The sequence below is a fragment of the Perognathus longimembris genome, chromosome 6, assembly GCF_023159225.1.
Source record: "Perognathus longimembris pacificus isolate PPM17 chromosome 6, ASM2315922v1, whole genome shotgun sequence".
In the NCBI taxonomy this organism is placed as follows: domain Eukaryota; kingdom Metazoa; phylum Chordata; class Mammalia; order Rodentia; family Heteromyidae; genus Perognathus; species Perognathus longimembris.
Genome location: NC_063166.1, coordinates 35,417,731 through 35,439,793, shown reverse-complemented (window position 1 = coordinate 35,439,793; position 22,063 = coordinate 35,417,731). Strand labels below are relative to the sequence as shown.

At 43.4% G+C, this 22,063-nt stretch overlaps 1 long non-coding RNA gene across 1 annotated transcript; it reads left to right on the top strand.

Annotated features, from left to right (window-relative positions):
• Nucleotides 1–1,145: 1,145 nt before the first annotated feature.
• On the top strand, nt 1,146–7,000 carry LOC125352276. Its single transcript, XR_007211155.1, has 2 exons — nt 1,146–1,200; nt 6,971–7,000. It is a non-coding gene; the product is annotated as an uncharacterized LOC125352276 (long non-coding RNA).
• Nucleotides 7,001–22,063: the final 15,063 nt, after the last annotated feature.

Genomic DNA, 22,063 nt, shown 5'->3' with positions numbered 1-22,063 from the left:
CATCCCAGCCTAGAAGCAGACAAGTCCAACAACACAACCTAAGGCTACCAGGCTTACACCTTCCTAGACCTCACTTTAGAGAATCCCTAGTCCTGAGGCCAGCTGTGCCACTCACCGTGGAACAGGTAAGCAGGTGGGGGCTGAATCTCTGTCCTGACTTGTATCAGCCAACATGTCAGGAAATGGCTGGTGAGGACTTTCGCTCTCTGATGCTCAAGCCCTCATGGAAGCCAGGCTGACTGGGTTCTCCCTCTTCTGAGCAGGACTCCCTGTTCCATGGGGCTATGGGAGTGCTTGAGCAGGAGGACATTCTGTGCTGACCAGAGGTGAACCAGCCTGGTTTCTCTGCACTGGCGTTACCCCCCCCCCCCAATCCCCACAAACACACTGCGAAATTGTCAACACAGACAGTAGTACACAAAGGCAGAAGCCTTGGTTTTTTATAAGACCAAAACCTTGTGCTTTTACAGCATTGAAATTCATTACAATAGTGGAAGGGAGTGGACTCAGAATTGTCAAGGCATTGAGAACAGAACAATCCGAACATCAGGAAAACAGAAAGGGCCTCTGCAACAGAGATGCAACCAAAAAGCTCCAGGATGGTTGCTAGGGACAGCAGTAGAGGTCCACAGGTATGATAGTGAGTAGCATAAAAACAGTGGTGCTTCTTCCAGCCAGGAGAAATTTTAGTTAAGAAGTGAAGGCCTTATAGACCCAAAGGGGCTACTATGGACGAGAAAAGGCACATGCTTAGCATGCAGAGCTCAGTGCTGCACGAAAGATGCTCAATTCATTTCCCCATAACATTTCCCAACCTCCACAAAAGACTTCTGTCATTTAACAAGCCTAAAATGTCCCCTTGATCACTTCAGTTAAGCAAGGTCACTTTTACCTTCCCTTGGGGGCACCATTTACTTTGGGGATTAGAATTTTACAACATAAAAGGCAAGGAGACCCTCAGCACATCACACAAAGATTTTAACACAATTAACAACACCTGGGCCTGAAGGAGAGCTTCTCCATGCCTTGCTTTGCTTTGTTGTTATAAGAGTTTTGCACAGAGAGGTTACAGTTGTATGTCAGGAAGGAAGTACATTTTTCTTTTGGAAAATGTCATCCCTTCCCTTACTCTCTCACAGTTTTCCCTTCCGATTGAAAGGGACGAGAAGTGCATCCGCGGAATGGAGGACACCAAGAGACGTTCTCATGCAAAAGCAAAGGGTTTATTGCAGAACCAGCATGCTGGGGCTCACAGAACTCGCAGGAACTAAGAGCCCCGAATAAAGAAAGCCGGGGGTTTTTATACTATATCTCGATGAGGGAATCTAACTTTAGATTATAATGGTTACGTAGGTGGGGAGCAGATGTTCGGCCAGATTACACTGTGTGATTTCACCAGGAATTGTGGAGTAAATATGCTTCCTTGAAATCTGGCGAGTCAGTGTAAAGTCTCATCCTGATTATCACATTTTATTATTAGTTTTATTATTATGAATGTCTAGTGGTTACTGGTTGCAGATGTTTCCTTCACACGGTGGAGTCCCCAACTCTACTTTGTTTAGGGAAAGAATTTTCTTTTCCTTTACCCTAATTTGGGCTAGTAGGGGATACGTGCCAAGCTGCATGGGTGCGCAGATTTTTGGAATGATGAAGTGTCCTTTTAGACATAATTTTTCCGGAGCAGGGTTGGTGCCTTCTGCTTATTCCTGCTTGCAGGCAGGCTGCAAAGTTCAGATAACAGTAAATAACAGGATGCGGGTTTGTCCTCGTATTCTGGAGGGAGAGGGGCTCGGGTAACTTCCTACTCAAGGGGGGGCTGGTATGGCCTGGCCCCTTTCATTCCCCCCTTTTTCTTATGTGGGTCTTCTAATCTTAGAGACCCCCGTTTTGTAACACCTCATATTGTTGTCTAATGATGAGTAGTTTGACCTCGCCCATCCTGTCCCTAACGAAGGCCAATTAACCTGTTTAAAATACAGGGCCCAATCGTCAAAAGTAAAAGTAGGATGATAATGGGTCCTGCCAACGCAGACAACAATGTGGTGAGCCAGGGGGACTGGGACCACCAATTTTCAAACCAACTGGCCCCGGCAGCCTTTTCCCATTTTCGCTCCTCTAGTCGCCTACGAAGCTTGGTCATGGAGTCCCGCACTACCCCAGTATGGTCAGCATAGAAGCAGCATTCTTATTTTAGGGCCGCACACAATCCTCCGTCTCTAATGAAAACCAAGTGTAGGCCTCTTCGATTTTGAAGCACAACCTCTGACAGGGAGGTGAGGGAGGTTTCTAACGCAGAGATAGAAGTCTCCAGCCCCCTCAAATCCTCTGCTATAGCAGCCTTCAGCTGTTCCATGTGTTGATATCCTTGCACATAGGCAGCACTCCCCACTCCCGCCCCTGTTATACCCGCTACTGCTCCTATTCCCATGAGGGCGGCTAAGGTCATGGTGACAGGTTCCCTTCTGTATCGGTGGGTCAGGCCCTCCACCTGTTCTTCAAAAGAGGGGGAGTCATAGTATATAACCTGGGGGTACAGATGCACTAGAGTGCAGAAACCAGTCTGGTTTATCTCAACTACATCAAGGCAATTTACTGTGACTTTACCTACAGGCTGTTGGGGAAAACAAAGGTGGGGCAAGGGTCAGCCTGATGGGGACTGCTGCTCCTAAAGAGCCAGACCAGAGTCAACTATTATGAGTTATTATTTTAGAGTGTATTTCTCCTGATTCCAGTGCCTTTAAGTGCCTAAGGTTGGCCAGTGGCATCTGTAAGATCCACCCTCAGGAGGGCTCCATGAAGCTGCCCCCAGACAGTTTAAATCTCTGTCCAGTTAGCTTGGTATCTGGCACACCTGATGGCAGTTACCTCCCTTTCTTTTGAGGTCACACCCTAATTCATCTGGACACATTTTAATACTCCCACTCCAGGCATTGCCTGGAAGTGACTCTCCAGCCTGTCATACATGCTCTGATTTTAGCAGCAGGCCAGTCTGTTTGAAAATTTCTTACAATATCCAATTTTCTTAATAGAGCTAGTTAACTCCAGTCAACTCAAGGATGTCTCCCAAAAATTTTAGTTTCAACAGATCCAAAGTACTTTCCAGCAGAAATTAGCTGCTTTTGATAAGAGTCCCATTTGTTTTACCAAGATAGGGCTACACAGGGTGAAGATGTAGATTCTTTTAGATGACTGTCAGACTGTCCTTGATAGCTTAACCTAAGTAAACCTAAGGCCTAACTTTAGTCAAATTTCCTTGTATTTTTTTTTTAATTCCTTCTTAAGCACACTAGCTTTTGTAGGCTGAATGTCAAGACAGCTTTAGGCAATCAATGGCCCTTGGGTCATTTCACCAGGGCAATAAGTTTAAATCAGATATTTAAAACCAACATAGAAGGTTTGGCCTGTAACCATTTTTCACAAGTGCATCTTCTGTACACTGTTACCTCTGTTTTCCATGCCCCTAGTTTTATCCTGTCTTATTCCTAAAAACAAATTTGTTCCCTTGGTCCTAAAAGGGGGGCTGATGGGCGAAGATCATCCATCTTCTGTAACTTCTTCAGGCTGACTCAGGGGCGTTGGCCTTACCTAGCCAGGGACCTATAACCTTAGTCTACTTTACCAAGGGGCTGCAGGGTCAGATGTCCAGTAAGAGCTTTACTCCAAACTGGAAATTACATTCAACATTTAACTTTAACTTAAATATACAGACTTTTCAGGGCTACATCAGTATAGCCTTTTAACATTTTAGTTTGCAAAAGCATTTTCCTGACTGGCTGGGAAAACGGATCTCTGATAACCTAACAATGCCTAAATTACCTTTGTAGGCCTCAGGTAGGTCTCGATAAAGACATAATCTCAGGTTCACAAGTTTCCTTTCCTGAACAGATATGCCAACTCAGAATTTTCACTGCCAGTTAGGGCTTTGAGCAGATGCAGGGGGTTGGGATTTTAAACTATTCCCCATTTGACAATCTCAGCTTTACTACCCACTACCACAGACGACTGGCAAGTTCCTGTCCAGTTACATGGGCAATAAAAAGGATGCTTACGAACTATTCTTCTAGGACCTCCCGGCTCTGATTAACTTTTGAAAGGCCAAACAGGAGTGACTCTAGGATCTGACACGCTCTCTGTCATCCAAGCAGTGGCTTACTGCCTCTGGATGCGCAATCACTCTGTCCCAGGAGTAACTTTTCCATGCTGGTATAAATGCACCTTTGGCATTTCTCTTGGTCCGTCACTGGACTTGGACTCAGGGCCTGAGTGCTGTCCCTCAGCTCTCCAGCTCAAGTCTAGCACCCTACCACTTTGAGCCTCAAAGCAACTTATGACTATTCCCAGCACTTCTGCTGGTCAGCTGGACACGAAGACTCCCACAGGGACCTTTTTCTGCCCGGGCTGGCTTCGAACTGCAGATTTCAGATCAGTGAGTCTTACAAGAGGCCATTTTACTCCAATTAAAGGCCAAACAGGGTGGTCCACACAGAAGTAGTTTTTAAGCATGCTCTCTTACCTGGAACTTATTAAGGGCCAGTATTAGATCTTGACAAACTTGTAGGAATCACCTGTGCTTCTCTGTGGGCCTGCTGGAAACTGTTACAAAAAAAAAAAAAAAAAAAACCTACAAAGAAGCTGGAAGGGCAATTAAACATTTTGGTAGCTATAATTTTCCTTTTCTCACTTTGCAATAATCATTTAGGACAATTTTACTTCCAGATTTTTTTTTTTATCTAGAAATGCATTCTTAATTTCCAAGGCCTTTTACTAACCTCTGTTTAACACTAACACTTTAGCGCTTATCTGCGTTGGAAAAACTTTGAAGCTTAGAGGCATTCTGAAACCAGTACTGCCCTTTGCCTTTGGGCTGCCCGTTTTAACAGAGCCTCTTTTTTTTTTTTTTCTTTTTCTTTAGTCCCAGTTACCACATGGCATGAAGACCTTTGGACTAAAATGACAATTTTTTCTTAATGCAAGAATTACAATTACAAAATTAGAAATACTTATCCATTCAGCTTTCCAATAAAGTAGTGAGAAATGTTAGCCCATTTTGCCATCTCTTCCTACATACAGAGAGTTAATGAGAGTTTACTTCTATACTTGCCTCATTATATGTAACTTAAGATAGTTACGAGTCTTACTATTACATCACATAAAATTCAGTACCTGAATCATTAAACTGATAACCAAAACAATTGTAACAAAAGTTAAAACAGTCACCAAAATTACAAACACATGAAATCCAGTCTCAGCATCTTTGCTTTTTCAATACATCCGAATTACAAAAATAGCACAGGAATCAAATTACATCAGATAAATATACTTTTTAACCATTAAAAAAATTTTTTTTTTAATTTTTAGTACCTCAAGGGGCAGTCCTACCAAACAGCCTATTTTCATCCTACTCCTCAGAGCTTGATGAATTGTTTTGGTGCCGGCTTGTCCTCTTCCACCATGAAAGGACACCCCCTTTTGGCTGTCCCACCACGTGGATTCCCTCCAGGGCCTGTGCCACCACGTGGGCTGGCTAAGCTGCACTGTTGCCAGACCACCCCTCACTCCTGTGGATAGGCATACAGGCCCAACTGACTGAGAAACCCAAGCAATTTTTTTTAACAGTGATAAACCTTTACATAAAAATTTCTGACACTTAACCTTAATTTCTTTTCTTTTTAATTAATGAAACATTTTCTTTAACTATAGTTCCTCTTTAAAACAATGCAATAATCCTTTAAAGCATTTGGTAATGCCCAAACTTAATGACCATTTGAATTTAAACTTAAACTCACTCAATTTTACATCATGCTAACAGTCTTGTACATGTTCACACTCACACATGTACACACACACACACATATTCAAAAAGATCTTAAAGCGTGCAAAATAGACATCGGCCGTACATTTTTTAGTGGCAGGAGGTATTTTTGCCAACCTTACTCCTGCAACACCCAAATTTTAAGACAAAGCTTTTAACAAATGATTTTTAAGGAGGGAGAAGAGGGTTTGGAGAGAAATATAGAGACTCCTTTTGAGGGAGCAAGGGAGAGAAAAGGCTTAACCCAGGGGGGTGGATTTTCACATAGGTCTTCCCAGCCCATGAGGTCCAGGCTGGAAGACAGCCTGTCGGGCGACTGCAATGACGTCCAGACGAAAGGCACCCTCAGGAGGCCAGCCTACTCCGAGAGTAGGCCATTCTGAGGTGCACAGGGTCTTGCCATTTCTGCTTCTCAAGAGGAAATGAGAGGTTAGATGCTCTAGTTTTCACATCAGACCAATGAGCCAGGGTCAGGCTGAGAGATGTTGAAGGTTTCTGACCCATAGTTTGTTCCACAATAAACAAATAAACAGTCAGGCAGACAACAAGTAACAAGATAAACAATACAAGAACACGGGTAACGCAATCGCGAGGAAACCTGTAAGGGAGTGAAAGTAAAGGATCAGAGACAAGAAGTTGCCGAACCGGTAGCAAAGTTTCAGAACCAAACTCGTATGAATACTCACACGACAAAACCAAATGAGGCGCGGAGGGCACTCCACTATCCTCCAAACGGGGTTCTCTGCCCCCCAAATGAAGGCTCTTGCCTTCCCGAACCACTGAGGCGTCCCCCAGGGTTGTGACCTGCGACCCCCGGACACATCTGTCAGTCGCGCCCGGCAGTGGCTCACGCACCCTGTCAGCAGTCACCACAAACGCTACCGGTCAGAAAAAAAGAGAAACCAAAAGGAGTTAGACTCGAGACTCGTTCCCTATGAGCTAAAAAATAAACTCTGAATTAAAGTTTACAAACAGTCAAACAGAAAGACACAGAAGACAGAGACAGACGCACAGGGCCGGCCCAGATAAACGAGGAAGGCGCCTTCACTTACCCAGAGAAGAGTCTGTTGGAGTCTCCAAACCGCCGGAGCAGATCTCGGTGGAACCTCCAAATGAAAGGGACGAGAAGCGCATCCACGGAATGGAGGACACCAAGAGACGTTCTCATGCAAAAGCAAAGGGTTTATTGCAGAACCAGCATGCTGGGGCTCACAGAACTCGCAGGAACTGAGAGCCCCGAATAAAGAAAGCCGGGGGTTTTTATACTATATCTCAATGAGGGAATCTAACTTTAGATTATAATGGTTACGTAGGTGGGGAGCAGATGTTCGGCCAGATTACACTGTGTGATTTCACCAGGAATTGTGGAGTAAATACGCTTCCTTGAAATCTGGCGAGTCAGTGTAAAGTCTCATCCTGATTATCACATTTTATTATTAGTTTTATTATTATGAATGTCTAGTGGTTACTGGTTGCAGATGTTTCCTTCACACGGTGGAGTCCCCAACTCTACTTTGTTTAGGGAAAGAATTTTCTTTTCCTTTACCCTAATTTGGGCTAGTAGGGGATACGTGCCAAGCTGCATGGGTGCGCAGATTTTTGGAATGATGAAGTGTCCTTTTAGACATAATTTTTCCGGAGCAGGGTTGGTGCCTTCTGCTTATTCCTGCTTGCAGGCAGGCTGCAAAGTTCAGATAACAGTAAATAACAGGATGCGGGTTTGTCCTCGTATTCTGGAGGGAGAGGGGCTCGGGTAACTTCCTACTCAAGGGGGGGCTGGTATGGCCTGGCCCCTTTCACCATCCTCACCCAAAAGTCATATAGTTCATTTTCAACATAGTGTCATTGAGTGCCATTGGTGCATTTGTTCATCCTTTGTCCCTCCATTTCTGTCCTTTCCCTTCTACTCTCAAAGACATACAAATGAACAGAATAAAAAGAAAGCAAAAGAGAAAAAAAAGACCTCTTGCTTTCATTTCCTGGAGTTCATTTCAGTAAATATTATTTTGTATGGTCAGAGGCACATAGACACTGTGCTTTTCTGTTCCTCTCCTAAGAGTATCTTTTTTTGGTCTCACTGTGTGTAAACACCTAGAGATAATTTATTATGTCCCGGTATTTTAAATCTTGCTTCTGAAGAGCCAGACTAAAGCCATTTTGAAGTTAGGCCCCACTTTACCACGCAAACCTGAGATAAGCAGGCCCTGTGAACAAACCCAGGACAAGCTTATTAGGGCCCAGCCGGTCAAGAACTCTAACCGCCTGGGAATGCTTAACTCTAACTTCCCCCGGAATGCCTCGAGCCCTGAGCCAATCAGATTTGTACCCATGTCCTAATCTTGCTTGCTTGAACACCTGATTGCTGTAACTTTGTTTTTTGTCTTGCTTGAACACCTGATGGCTGTAACTTTGTTTTTTGCCTTTATAAGCCCTGTGTAATCGCAGCTCGGGGCTTCCTCCTAACCTCCCCTGTGTTGGTGGGTAGTATGAGGCCGGAGTATGAGGCTCGCCTGAATAAAGCCTTGCTTTTGCATTTTGGAACGTCTGAGTCTCGGTGGCCTTCTTGGTGGTCTTCTCGCGACTTGGCATAACACTTCCACATAAGAGAGAAAACGTGCTGTTTGTCTCTTTGAGTTTATTTTTTTCAAATTGAACCTGTATCAAACTTGTAAGGACTTCTGTTCTTGTCATTATGGTCTACATAATACAGTATGACAAGCATGTATACTGTGTTCACATTGTACTAGAAATTGCAAGCCACCAAGATGTAATTCAGCCTTTGAAGGGATACAGCTCAGGTTCCCTGCAAGGCTAAACCCTTTGTTATAGGGGAAAAGGAGGTTTGGGATGTATAATCACCAGCATGTGAGGACTTTGGGTGCCACATATCCCCTGGGGGATGGAAGAAGGCCTGATGAAATGTTCTAGAAGGCCATGGGCCAGCAGGGCTGAGGCCTTTCTTCCTGGTGCTGGTCCTTGAGCAGTGGCAGAAGCCATGAAGTGTGTGGAGATGGTGTTGTGCACCCCAGGACACAAATTTATGTGTGTGACAAGCTGTACCCAGCTCATCCCCTCTCCCAGGTCAGCAGATGGAGGTAGTTGTCTCATGCCAGCCCGTGGCTTATTTTGAGCCACAGACACAGTTTGCACTGTGCTCTGGTCTGTACTTACCTCTGTGATGCTGGAACATGGGTTTGTTCTGCTAACTTTCCTCTCCCTGACAGTGGATTACCACTAGGGAACCCTGCTCCACATGGTGCCCTTGTTCTCTCCCCTTTTGTCAAACCTCAGTCACTTTGAGATTCTGTGTGGGAAAGGTCAGGGATGCTTCCAACTTCCTATGCCTCACACATTGGTTCCTTCATTGTGGCCATCACCCTTGGGGTCCACCCAGATGTACCCTGACTCTACACTTCCTCCCTGGTCTATAGTACCTATGCTCAGGAGCTGGAAGAGCTGCCAAGCCTGGGACACCTGCAGCCCGCCTGAGGGGCCAGGCCTTCCATGGTGCCACAGTCTGCCCTCAATATGCTGTCTGCAAGAGGGGAGGAGTGCAAAGTCACCTCACAAGAGGGAGTGGATATTTTTCTGTGCATCCCAGAATGGAAAATGAGGTAGGTCCTAGGTTATGAATATGCCATTGAAATGCCCCTCAACTCCACAAATAGGTACCTTGAAACAACAGACATTTATTCTCTCACAGTTAAGGGAGCTAAAAGCCTGGAATCAAGATGCCAGTAGGGTCCATTTGAGCAATATGAAGGAGAAATGTGTTCCATGCCCCATTCCCAGATTCTGGGGATGGCTGGACATCCTTGGCTTGTAGGTACATTGATTCAATTGTCCACCATCTTTATGTGACCCTTGTTTCTTTTTGAATCTCTGTGTCTTCATATAGCTGTCTTTGTATAAGGAAAGCAGGGGCTCACCCTCTTCTAGTAGGATGTCATTATGGAAAATTATATTTACAATGATCCTCCCTCTCAAACAAGGTCCCATTATTTTGTGTAGCAGGGGCGTTGAATTTCAATAAATCAGTATTGATTAATACAGCTCACGATTTCCTCCCAGACAAAATATATCAATGGGCTCCATCACATTTAAGATAAAATCCCAATTCCTCAGCCTGAATACAAAGCTTTTTGTGGCGTGGCCATAAGACTCATCTCTCCTCCACTCTTCAAATTCCAAACTTTCTGTTTTTTCCCTATAGAATATATTTCCATTATCCGTAAGGGATACAATATAAGACTTTTCATGGATTCCTGCAACCACTAGGATGGATATCTTTTGAATTGCATCCTTAGAGAATCCTCAGAAAGTCATTTATTTACAGGGGTTATTATTATTATTGTTGTTGTTGTTATTATCTTGTTCTGGTCCTCAGGCTTGAACTCAGGACATGGATGCTGTCCCTGAGCTTTGGTGCTCTAGGCTAGTACTATACCACTTGAGCCATAGCTCCACTTCTGGTTTTTTTGGTAGTTAGAGATAGAGTCTCACAGACTTTACAGGCTAGCTTCATGATCCTCAGATATTAGCCTCTTGAGTAGCTAGGATTACAAATGTGAGCCATGAGAAAGTGGCTAATAAGGATCATTATTAAGTGAGAATGAAACTAACCTGTAGATGACTATTTAGCTTTAAATTTTTTTCCCAGGATTCTTTCTCTAAATGGTGTATCTTTTTATGATATTGGAACAAACACATTTAGTCATCAGAACAGAAGAAAAGAAACGAGAAAAGGGGTTTGATACAAAATAACTCTTTCCAAGTGATTTAATAATATAACAAGTATCATATTTTTGTTTCCTTTTCTACTATAAGTGTTTTATGCAAAGTTTTCTGAACCTCAAGATTGCTGTCATTATCTTCTGTTGGTTGTAAATTCTTCTGTGAGGATTTCCTTATATTTAAATGTTTAGCTTTATATATATATATATATATATATATATATATATATATATATATATATACATATAACCACAAGAGTCGTGATCTAGAAGAAAGGATTGGCTGAAAGAAGGCACAATGTGACCTGATAGCAATTGTGTGGTTCCCTGAGATGCACACACTTGTCACAACTCACCCTATTGTGCATTACATCTGTACATTCAAACCTGCAATTTTGCCTCTATATGGAGAAATAACATATGTAATAATATATTTATTCTATAATAAGTGTTAGAAAAAGAAGAAACATACAAAGGAAATATTTCTCCAATACTCACACAAACTAAGATTTCAAAAACTGGAATTATAAATTTTATTTTACTTAAAAATATGTCCATGTTATGCAAATGCTGCATGTTCATTATTTTTAAAAAGTAAAATAGGGCTAGGAATGTGGCTTAGTGGTAGAATGCTTACCTAGCATGCATGAAGCCCTGGGTTCAATTCTCAGCACCACATAAACAGAAAAACAAGAAGTGGTGCTGTGGCCAAGTGGTAGAGTGCTAGCCCTGAGCAAAAAGAAGCCAGGAACAGTGCTCAGGCCCTGACTTTAAACCCCAAGACTGGAAAAAAAAAGTAAAATACCCTTTTCCATTCAATGAGGCTTCACACTTCCATTCCATATCTATAACTAGAGAACTACTTATTTAAGTACTTTCAATTTATTGTTATATTAAACAACACTTTGCTAAATATTCACATAAAGGCATCTTTCTATACTTCCTTAATTATGTGTCTGAGTTAATTTTTCTTTTTTTGTGTTGGCTCTGAGGCTTGAACTCTGGGCTTGGGCACTGTCTTTTAGCTTTTTCATTCAAGGATGGCACTCTACCACATGAGTCACACTTCTACTTCAGCCTTTTTGATGGTTAATTGGAGATAAAGGTCTTGGCTAGCTTTGAACTTCAAGTCTTCAGATTGTACCCATTCAAATATCTAGGATTACAGGCATCCTGGTAGCCTGGCTTCTTTGGATTAATTCTTAGAACTGGAGTTGATAGGTCAAGTAATGAGTCCTTCTAAAAAGATTCCTGATACTCAGCTAGCCACTTTTCTGTTGTCTACTTTTCTCTTTGGAGACTTGAAAGAGAAATCCTAGTTTCCAAATTTCTCTTGTATCTAGGAGAGACACAGATCTAGCCACCAAAACATGAGCTTATATCAAGGTGGTAAGAAGGGGTTCTAAGAACATTTTCACTCTTTATAGAAAATATAGTTATGGCTAGCAAGGTCCCTTCCTAGTTATTCCTACACTTTGGATATGGATTTAATGGCTGTTGTGGCAAACATTTTTCAATATGAAGAAATAAACAGGGACATGAAAGACAGAAGGAAAAGAATATGTGTCCATAGTGATGTCAATGAATTGCTGTGCTAATTACTTATCTCCAACTCTTTGTAATGTAAGGTAATAAAATTATCATAACTACTTAAAGCACTGGTTGTCTCCTAACTGTTGATTGTGACCGAGAGTATCTACCATACTACTGATTTGATCTGGAAAAGTTCTTCATGCTTTCTACTGCCTGGTAAGTAGATTTTGCTTCTGCTAATAGGTCATGAGCTTCTTCTTTTTTGCTTGTTGGTCATGGGGCTTGAACTCAGGGCCTAGGTGCTGTCCCTGAGCTCTTTTACTCAAGGCTAGCGCTCTACCACTTTAAGCCACAGCTCTACTTCCAGTTTTTAAATGGTTAATTGGAGGTAAGTGAAGGGGGGAATGAAGAGTTAAAGTAAACCCCATTTTCAGGCAGCCCCTGTTTTGTTGTCTGTTAAAACTATGAGCAAACCCAGGGCAAGCTTATTAGGGCCCCGCCAGTGAAGAACTCTAACCGCCTGGGAATGCTTAACTCTAACTGTCCCCAGAATGTCTTGAGCCCTGAGCCAATCAGATTTGTACCCATGTCCTAATCTTGTTTGCTTGAACACCTGATTGCTGTAACTTTGTTTTTTGTCTTGCTTGAACACCTGATTGCTGTAACTTTGTTTTTTGTCTTGCTTGAACATCTGATGACTGTAACTTTGTTTTTTGCCTTTATAAGCCCTGTGCAATTGCAGCTCTGGGCTTCCTCCTAACCTCCGCTGTGTTGGTGGGTAGGACAGGCCCAGGCTGCGGCCCGCTTGAATAAAGCCTTGCCTTGCTTTTGCATTTCGGAACGTCTGAGTCTCGGTGGCCTTCTTGGTGGTCATTTCACGACTTGGCATAACATTTGGGGTTTCATCCGGGATAGCCCCAGAGACCCCCGAGACCCCAGACTCCAAAGGTAAGAAAACAGCGCTGTTCATTTGTCTTGTCCTATAATTTGTCTGTTTTGCTTTTGCTTATTTCTTGGAGGGGTTGTAGAAGCTGAAAGGCTTACTCGGCAATCCTGGGGAGACTGGGGGACGCCCCAGACCCTCCACCCTTGAAGGGAGGGCCCTGGAACCCTGCCCTGTAGGGCGCAAATCAGTCCGGTTTCTGGCCGGCACTGACCGGGAGGGTCTTCTCACCGAGGCTCAACCCACCCACCTTGAACTTGGGTCCACTCCTTCTGCACCCTTGCAGGAGGTCGTGGGCCAACTTGGGAGATCTCCAACTCATATCTTTTCTTGTTCTTAGGCCTGTGTGTTTGCCTCCTTTTGTATTAATTGTTTTGTTTTTTTGTAGCCTTTTGGACTGAACATCTGATCAGAGCTATGGGTAACATTCTATCATGGAAACCTCCATCTAGCCGCCTAGACTTGATCCTAGCGCACTGGAGGGAGGTTAAGGAGATAGCTCAGAACCAGAGTGTGGCCCTTAAGAAGGAAAAGTGGATCACCCTGTGCAAGTCAGAATGGCCCACCTTTAAGGGAACTAATTGGCCACCTGAGGGGAGCTTTGACATAGGTAAGATCAGGACATTGCAATGCCTAAATCTACACTACACCCCTCATTTGGGCCATCCAGATGAAAGAGTAACCAAAAAGGAAGAGAAGAAATTGTACCCACCTGTCCTCCAGGGAGGAAGCGTGGAGGAGGAAATGTTTCCCCCACCATACTCCCCACCCCAGTTACAAGAGGAGGACTCTGAGGAAAATGTTTCAGCTGTGCCCTCTGCTCAGGAGGGTCCCGCCCAGTCCTGGCACCGGCAGCCCAGGGCATGGAGGCATTGGCTCTGAGTCCTGACCCGCAGCCGCCGACAGGGGCAGAAACAGGGCCAGCCCAAGCCACCCGCAGGTGGCGGGAGTGACCACACTGTGCAGCGCTGTCGTCTCTGTGTTGTTTGTAAGTCTGACAGTCTCTTTTGTGTCAAACCTGCATAGCTCATTGGAAAGATGTACAGGCGACAGTTCACAATCAGAGTGTGAGTGTCCACATAAAGAACTCTGGGGGGAACCCCACCCAGCCTTCTTAAGCAGAAAATTATTTGGTGTGCTAAAATGTTAGTTTACTAAGACTAAAATGTTTACTAAGACTATCAAGCCCTGGAAAATGAGGCTGGAGAATGTTAAAATCATTTGTTAAAGGTTTTGTTTTAAAATTTGGGTGTTGCAGGAGTAAGATTGACAAAAATACCTCTTGCCACTGGAAAATGTATGGCCAATGTTTATTTTGCGTGCTTTAAGATCTTTTTTTTTTTTTTTGGCCAGTCCTGGGCCTTGGACTCAGGGCCTGAGCACTGTCCCTGGCTTCTTCCCGCTCAAGGCTAGCACTCTGCCACTTGAGCCACAGCGCCGCTTCTGGCCTTTTTCTGTATATGTGGTGCTGGGGAATCGAACCTAGGGCCTCGTGTATCCGAGGCAGGCACACTTGCCACTAGGCTATATCCCCAGCCCCTAAGATCTTTTAAATATGTATGTGTGTGTGCATGTGTGAGTGTGAACATGTTCAAGACTGCTAGTATGATGTAAAATTCAGTGAGTTTAAGTTTAAATTCAAATGGTCATCAAGTTTGTGCATTACCAAATGCCTCAAAGGATTATTGCATTTTTTAAAGAGGAACTATAGTTAAAAAAATGTTTAATTAAAAAATCAGAGCTAAGTGTCAGAAATTTGGATGTAAAGGTTTATCACTGTTAAAAAAAAATTGCTTGGGTTTCTCAGTTCAAAAACCAATAGGAAAGGACAGGAAAAACCTGGGATGGGCCTGTGTGCCTATCCACAGGAGTGAGGGGTGATCTGGCAAAGGTGCAGCTTAGCCAGTCCACGTGGTGGCACAGGTCCTGGAGGGAATCCACGTGGTGGGAAAGCCATAAGGGGGCATCCATTCATGGTGGAAGAGGACAAGCTGGCACCAAGACAGTTCATTAAGCTCTGAGGAGTAGGATGGAGATAGGCCATTTAGTAGGACAGGCCAATGGAGGTCTTTCTTTCGTCTTTGTTTTCAGGTGAACTTTGGAAACCTTGTGAATGATTTCACTGGAATTTCTAAAACTGCCCCTTGAGAGGTACTAAGAATTGGAAAAGTTTTTTAAATGGTTGAAAAGTTTATTTATCTGATGTGATTCGATTCCTGTGCTATTTTTGTAATTTGGATTTTAAAGGATATATATTAAACTAATGGGGATAGGAGTAAACTTTCATTAACTCTATGTATGTAGGAAGAAATGGCAAAATGGGCCAACGTTTCTCACTAATTTATTGGAAAGCTGAATGGATAAGTATTTCTAATTTTGTAATTGTAATTCTTGCATTAAGGAAAAATTGTCATTTGAGTTCAAAGGTCTTCAGCCATGCGGTAACTGGGACTGAAGAAAACAAAAAAAAAAAAAAAAAGAAGGCTCTTTTAAAACAAGCAGCCCGGATGCAAAGGGCGGCAACTGGTTTCAGAATGCCTGTAAGCTTCAGAGTTTTTCCAATGCAAATAAAAGCCAAAGTGTTAGTGTTAAAGCAGAGGTTAGTAAAAAGCCTTTGGAAATCAAGAATACATTTATAAGAAATTTGGAAGTAAAATTGTCCTAAATAATTATTGCAAAGTGAGAAAAGCAGAATTATGGCTACCAAAATGTTTAATTGCAATTCCAGGTTCTTTGTAGGTTTGTTGTAACAGTTTCCAGCAAGCCCACAGAGGACAGGTGATTCCTACAAGTTTGTCAAGATCTATCATTGGCCCTTAATAAGTTCCAGGTGAGAGCATGCTTAAAAACTACTTCTGTGTGGACCACCTTGTTGCTTTTAATTGGAGTAAAGAGTAAAGAGAAGTTATAGAAGATGGATGATCTTTGCCCATCAGCCCCCCATTTTAGGACCAAGGGACCAGAGTTGCTTTTGGGAAGATGAGGCAGGATAAACTAGAGGCATGGAAAACAGAGGTGACAGTACACAAAGACTGCACTTGTGAGAAATGGTTACAGGCCAAGCCTTCTATGTTGGCTTAAAAAAAATTCCTAGCCTTATTGGAAATATCTGATTTAAACTTATTGCCCTGGCAAAATGACCCAAGGGCCATTGATTGCCTAAAGCTGTCTTGACTTTCAGTGATGTGCCAGCCTAAAAAAGCTAGTGTGCTTAAGAAGGAATCAGGAGGTCGAGAGAAAGATGGTGCTGACACAGCACGCCGACTCGCTCCAACTGAATAGTGAGCTGGGAACTCCAACACCCAACACCCCATCAAGAACCCAGCAAAACCAGCAGCCAGAAGCAGTGAAGAAATGCAGGAAAACAAAAAGGAGCAAAAAAGAAGAGCCGAAAACCTACACGGAGCCGGAGAATCTCCGGGGCACCCTCCCCCCACCAGCCCACCCTGGCCCAAACAGGGCCAGGCTGGGAAAGGGGAACCCGGCGATCGGCAGACAGGCTGCCGGGATCACAGAATTCAGACAGCGGGAGACCCCACGGTCACTAGGGAGGGTGCGGACCAAGACATACAACGGCAGTGACGAGAAGTTCCGGTCCACACGGGGTTCGGACAGATGGCGGCTGGGGCACCCAGCGCCGCAGAAGGAGGGAACCGGGGAAACCACCACCACACTTCTCCACCCCCTGAAGGACCAACGGCTGCACAGGACACACACACACAATCCAGGATCAGTGAGTCCCCCATTACCCCCTCACCCAATGGGAGACCAGCTATCAGAGACCCAAGCCCTACAAAGAAGCTAGATCTCCCTCCTTCTCCCTCCCCACCCCAAGGGAAAAAAGAACCCCCAAATCAGGCGGGAAGCTCCCATCAGGCGCTGGGAAGTCAGTTTAGCAGGGGAAGGGCGGAGCAGCCCCAAGGCCACACAGGATCCAGATCTGGCCGAATCGGCCCTGCCCCCTTCCCAGCAGGGGAAGAGGGACGACCAGCAGTGCAAGCCCCACCCGAGGTGCCTGGACCTCGCGGACTCTTACAACTAAAATCACAGGCACTGGTGGGGAATAGCAGCACAGCAGGGACACCTGGGCCTGATCACATCCCCCCTCGCAGCAGAGGTGAGGTCTGAGGGTGCTAACCCATGCCCGGACAGTCGATCCCAATGGGCCCCACACATACCACCACCCCCCAACGGACTCACGGGAGGGCGCAAACACAACACAACAACCTGGGGCTCGCTCTGGGAGGCGAACCCCGCAAAAGTGGACGGGGCCACAGTGCCACGCCTGTTGTAGCGGGCGTACAGGTGGGCGGGGCCCCCAGCGACAGTGCCTGCTCTGGTAGGCATACCCTGCACTGGTGGGCGGGGCCACAGCGGCAGCACCTGCTCCAGTAGAGGCTCCTACACAGGAAGGAGGGCAGAGCTACAAACCAAACCTGAGATACCACCTCACCCCAGTTAGAATGGCCTATACTCTGAACTCAGGCAACAACAAATGCTGGAGGGGCTGTGGGGAAAGAGGAACCCTTCTCCATTGTTGGTGGGAGTGCAAATTAGTACAACCACTTTGGAGAACAGTATGGAGGTTTCTCAAAAAGCTCAATATAGACCTACCCTATGACCATGCCATACCACTCCTAGGCATCTACCCTAACAGCAAACCCCAAGATATCAAAAAGACATTTGTACTTCCATGTTTATCGCGGCACAATTCACAATAGCCAAAATATGGAAACAACCCAGATGCCCCTCCACAGAAGAATGGATCCAAAAATATGGTACTTATACACAATGGAATACTACATAGCGATTAGGAATGGTGAAATATTGTTATTCACAGGGAAATGGTCAGAACTCGAACAAATAATGTTGAGCGAGACAAGCCTAGAACACAGAAAACAAAGGGGCATGATCTCCCTGATATATGACTGTTAACAAAGGGAGACGGAGAGACAGTAGAGACCAAGTCTGTGAATACGGTATATGTTCTTGATACATTGTATATTGTATATATGTCTACCTGACCTAGACAAGGGAGAGAAAAACAGGATGTAAGATATCACAAGAAATGTACACACTGCCCTAGTATGTAATTGTACCCTTTTTGCACAACACCTTGTAAAAAAATTTATGTTCAATTAATAAACAAAAAAAAAACCTGAGAAGCTATCCACAGATCTCCAGATGCGCAAATCACAAAGAAACATAACACAGTTCATCAAAGAGCAAGCCAACTTGCCAGCTCCAAAAACCAGCACGACTGAAGAAGAGATGGAGATTAAAAAAGCAAATGAGGCCATGTTAACAGGAATGATGGAAAGCGTCAGAAATAAAATCAGAAAACAATTCCAGGAGTTTAGAGCGGAAATCTTGAAGGACACCCAGCAAGCCAAGAAAGAAATGGAAGCAAAAATGGATACAATGCAATCCTCCTTTAAAGAAAATCTTAACATCCTGAGAATTGAAATGCATGAAAAAATAGATTTAAAATACAACTCTTTAAAGGAAGAAATTTCCACGATCAGAGCTGATCTGACAACCATAAATAGCTCTCTGACATCCATAAACTCCGCAACTGAAACCAGAACACAAAGAATGGACCATATGGAATCCAGAATCTCTCGCCTGGATGATGAAGCAGCCGACAACAACCAGAAAATGACCACACTCCAAGAAATGGTGAAGCTTCAGGGCAGACTATTCCAGGATCTAATGGACAAAGACAAGAGATATAATCTGTGCATAATTGGAATAGAAGAAGGAGCCGAATACCAGAGCAGAGGGCTTAAACATGTTCTCTATTGCAGAAAACTTCCCCATTCTCACAGGGGACCCCATCCAGGTAAACGAAGCCTATAGGACACCTGGCAGGCCAGACCCCAGAAAAGCCACCCCAAGGCACATAATATTCAAGACTTCAGACCTCAAGATTAAAGAGCAAAATCTGAATTCAGCCAAAGCGAAGAAAGAAATTTCTACAATGGGAAGAGGATTCGAATAACAGCTGACTTATCCACACAAACTTACCAAGCACGAAGTGAGTGGAAGAACACCATCCAAGTACTTAAGGCTAACAATATGCAACCTCAGATCAAATATCCAGCGAAATTGGAGTTCACATTCGAAGGGAAAACCAGATCTTTCGAAACCAAAGAGGAGCTAAATGAGTATGTGAATAAAAAACCAGCCCTACAGCGAATTCTAAGAGGGGAGCCACACCAAACAGAGATCTTACAAGACACACAGACAGAATCAGAAAGAAACTACAATTGCCAAAGTCCAACAGAAAGAACAGCTCACTAAAGACAAGAAAAAAAAAGAGAAAAAGACAGCCCAACAAGAAAATGGAAGGAGAAAAAACACCCTTATCCTTGATTTCTTTAAATATAAATGGTTTAAACTCTCCAATAAAGAGGAGCAGACTGGCAGAATGGATTCACAAACAAAAAGTCGACATCTGCTGTCTACAAGAGACCCACCTTACAACAAGGGACAAAAACAGGCTCCTAATGAAAGGATGGAGCAAGATCTACCAAGCAAATGCACTTACCAAAACGGCAGGTGTAGCCATCCTGATCTCAGACAAGCTGAACTTTGCACTAAAATCAACTCAAAAAGACAAAGAAGGACACTACGTATTAGTACAAGGAAAAATCCAGAACCAAGACATTACGGTGATAAATAGATACTCACCGAACAAAAGAGGCCCTACATATGTCAAGCAAATTCTCACAGAATTACAGAACAAGATAGACCCAAACACAATCATAGTGGGTGACCTTAACACCCCACTCTGTCCAAGAGACAGATCCAACACCCAGAGGATTAGCAAGGGAGCTGAGGACCTAAGTAACACCATTTCCCAAATGGATCTGACAGACCTATATAAAATCTTCCACCTTACAGAGACCCAAAACACCTTCTTTTCAGCAGCCCATGGATCATATTCCAAAATAGAACATGTCATAGCCCACACAAAGAACCTCAGCAAATACAAAAGTATTGACATCATCCCTGTATTATATCTGATCACAGTGGATTAAAGGTAACCCTCAACAACAAAGGATACCACTGAGGCTATACACACTCTTGGAGGCTAAACCCCACACTGCTATCCAACACTTGGGCCACAGACCAAATTAAAGATGAAATCAATGAATTCATAAGCCACAATGACAATGAAAACACATCACAAGGAAACCTATGGGACACAGCTAAGGCAGTACTGAGGGGCAAGATCATTGCCCTCAGCACTCACATTAAAAGAATGGAACCAGAGCAGGTGAATAACCTCACGATGAAACAAACAACTGGAGAAACAAGAAATGGCAGAATTTAAAACGACTAGGAGGAGAAAGATCACAAAGATTAAAGAAGAGATAAATCTGATTGAAAATAGAAAGACCATTCAACAAATAAATAAGACTAAAAGATGGTTCTTTGAGAAAATAAACAAAATTGACAGACCCCTTGCAAGACTTACAAAAAAAAGAAGAGACTCATATATGTAAAATCAAGGACTCCACCGGAAAAATTACAAGTACACACGATATTCAAACAATCATGAGCTATTTCCAAAACCTCTACTCAGCAAAAAACAATAATTTTACAGAAATGGATCAATTCTTAGATAAGTACAAACTGCCCAAACTGAACCAAGAAGAAATAAATCAACTAAATAAACCAATAACTTACAGGAGGTAATCAAGAACCTCCCTACTAAGAAAAGCCCAGGCCCAGGTGGATTCACCAACGAATTCTACAAAACCTTTAGTGAGGAGCTAATACCAATACTCCTCAAACTCTTCCGCGAAATAGAAACAGAGGGAGAAATCCCAAACTCATTCTATGAAGCTAATATCATACTCATTCCCAAACCAGGCAAAGACCCAACAAAAAAAGAGAACTACAGACCAATATCACTAATGAACACAGACGCAAAGCTCCTCAATAAAATATTAGCTAACAGGATCCAGAAACTGATCAAGAAAATCATACATCATGACCAAGTAGGCTTCATCCCACAGTCACAAGGATGGTTCAACATCTGTAAATCAATCAATGTAATTCACCACATAAACAGATCTAAAATTAAGAATTACATTGTTATCTCAGTTGATGCCCAAAAAGCCTTTGACAAAATACAACATCCATACCTATTAAAAGCTTTGGAGAGAACAGGAATAGATGGAACATTCCTCAAAACAATAAAAGCCATATACAACAGACCAACTGCTAACATCATATTAAATGGAGAAAAACTTAAATCATTTCCCCTAAACACTCAGGAACAAGACAAGGATGCCCACTCTTCCCACTTCTTTTTTTTTTTTTTTTTTTTTGGCCAGTCTTGGGGCTTGGACTCAGGGCCTGAGCACTGTCCCTGGCTTCTTCTTGCTCAAGGCTAGCACTCTGCCACTTGAGCCACAGTGCCACTTCTGGCCATTTTCTGTATATGTGGTGCTGGGGAATCGAACCCAGGGCCTCATGTATACGAGGCAAGCTCTCTTGCCACTAGGCCATATCCCCAGCCCCTCTCCCCACTTCTTTTCAACATAGTGCTGGAATCCCTAGCCATCTCATTAAGGCAAGAGGAGGACATCAAAGGGATCCACATCGGCAAGGAAGAAATCAAGTTATCCCTATTCGCAGACGACATGATCTTATATCTGAAAGACCCAAAAAACTCAGTACCCAAACTCCTACACCTAATAAACCAATTTGGCAAAGTAGCAGGATACAAAATCAATCCACAAAAGTCAGCATCTTTTCTGTACACCAGCAATATACAAACAGAAAAGGAAATTATGGAAACAATTCCATTTACAGTAGCCAAAAAAAGAATAAAGTACCTAGGGATCAACTTAACCGAGGACATGATGGACCTATTTAATGAAAACTATAAAAATGTAATAAGGGAAATCAATGAAGACACAAGGAGATGGAAAGACCTCCTATGCTCATGGGTAGGCAGAATCAATATAGTGAAAATGGCCATATTGCCCAAATTGTTATACAAACTCAATGCAATACCTATCAAAA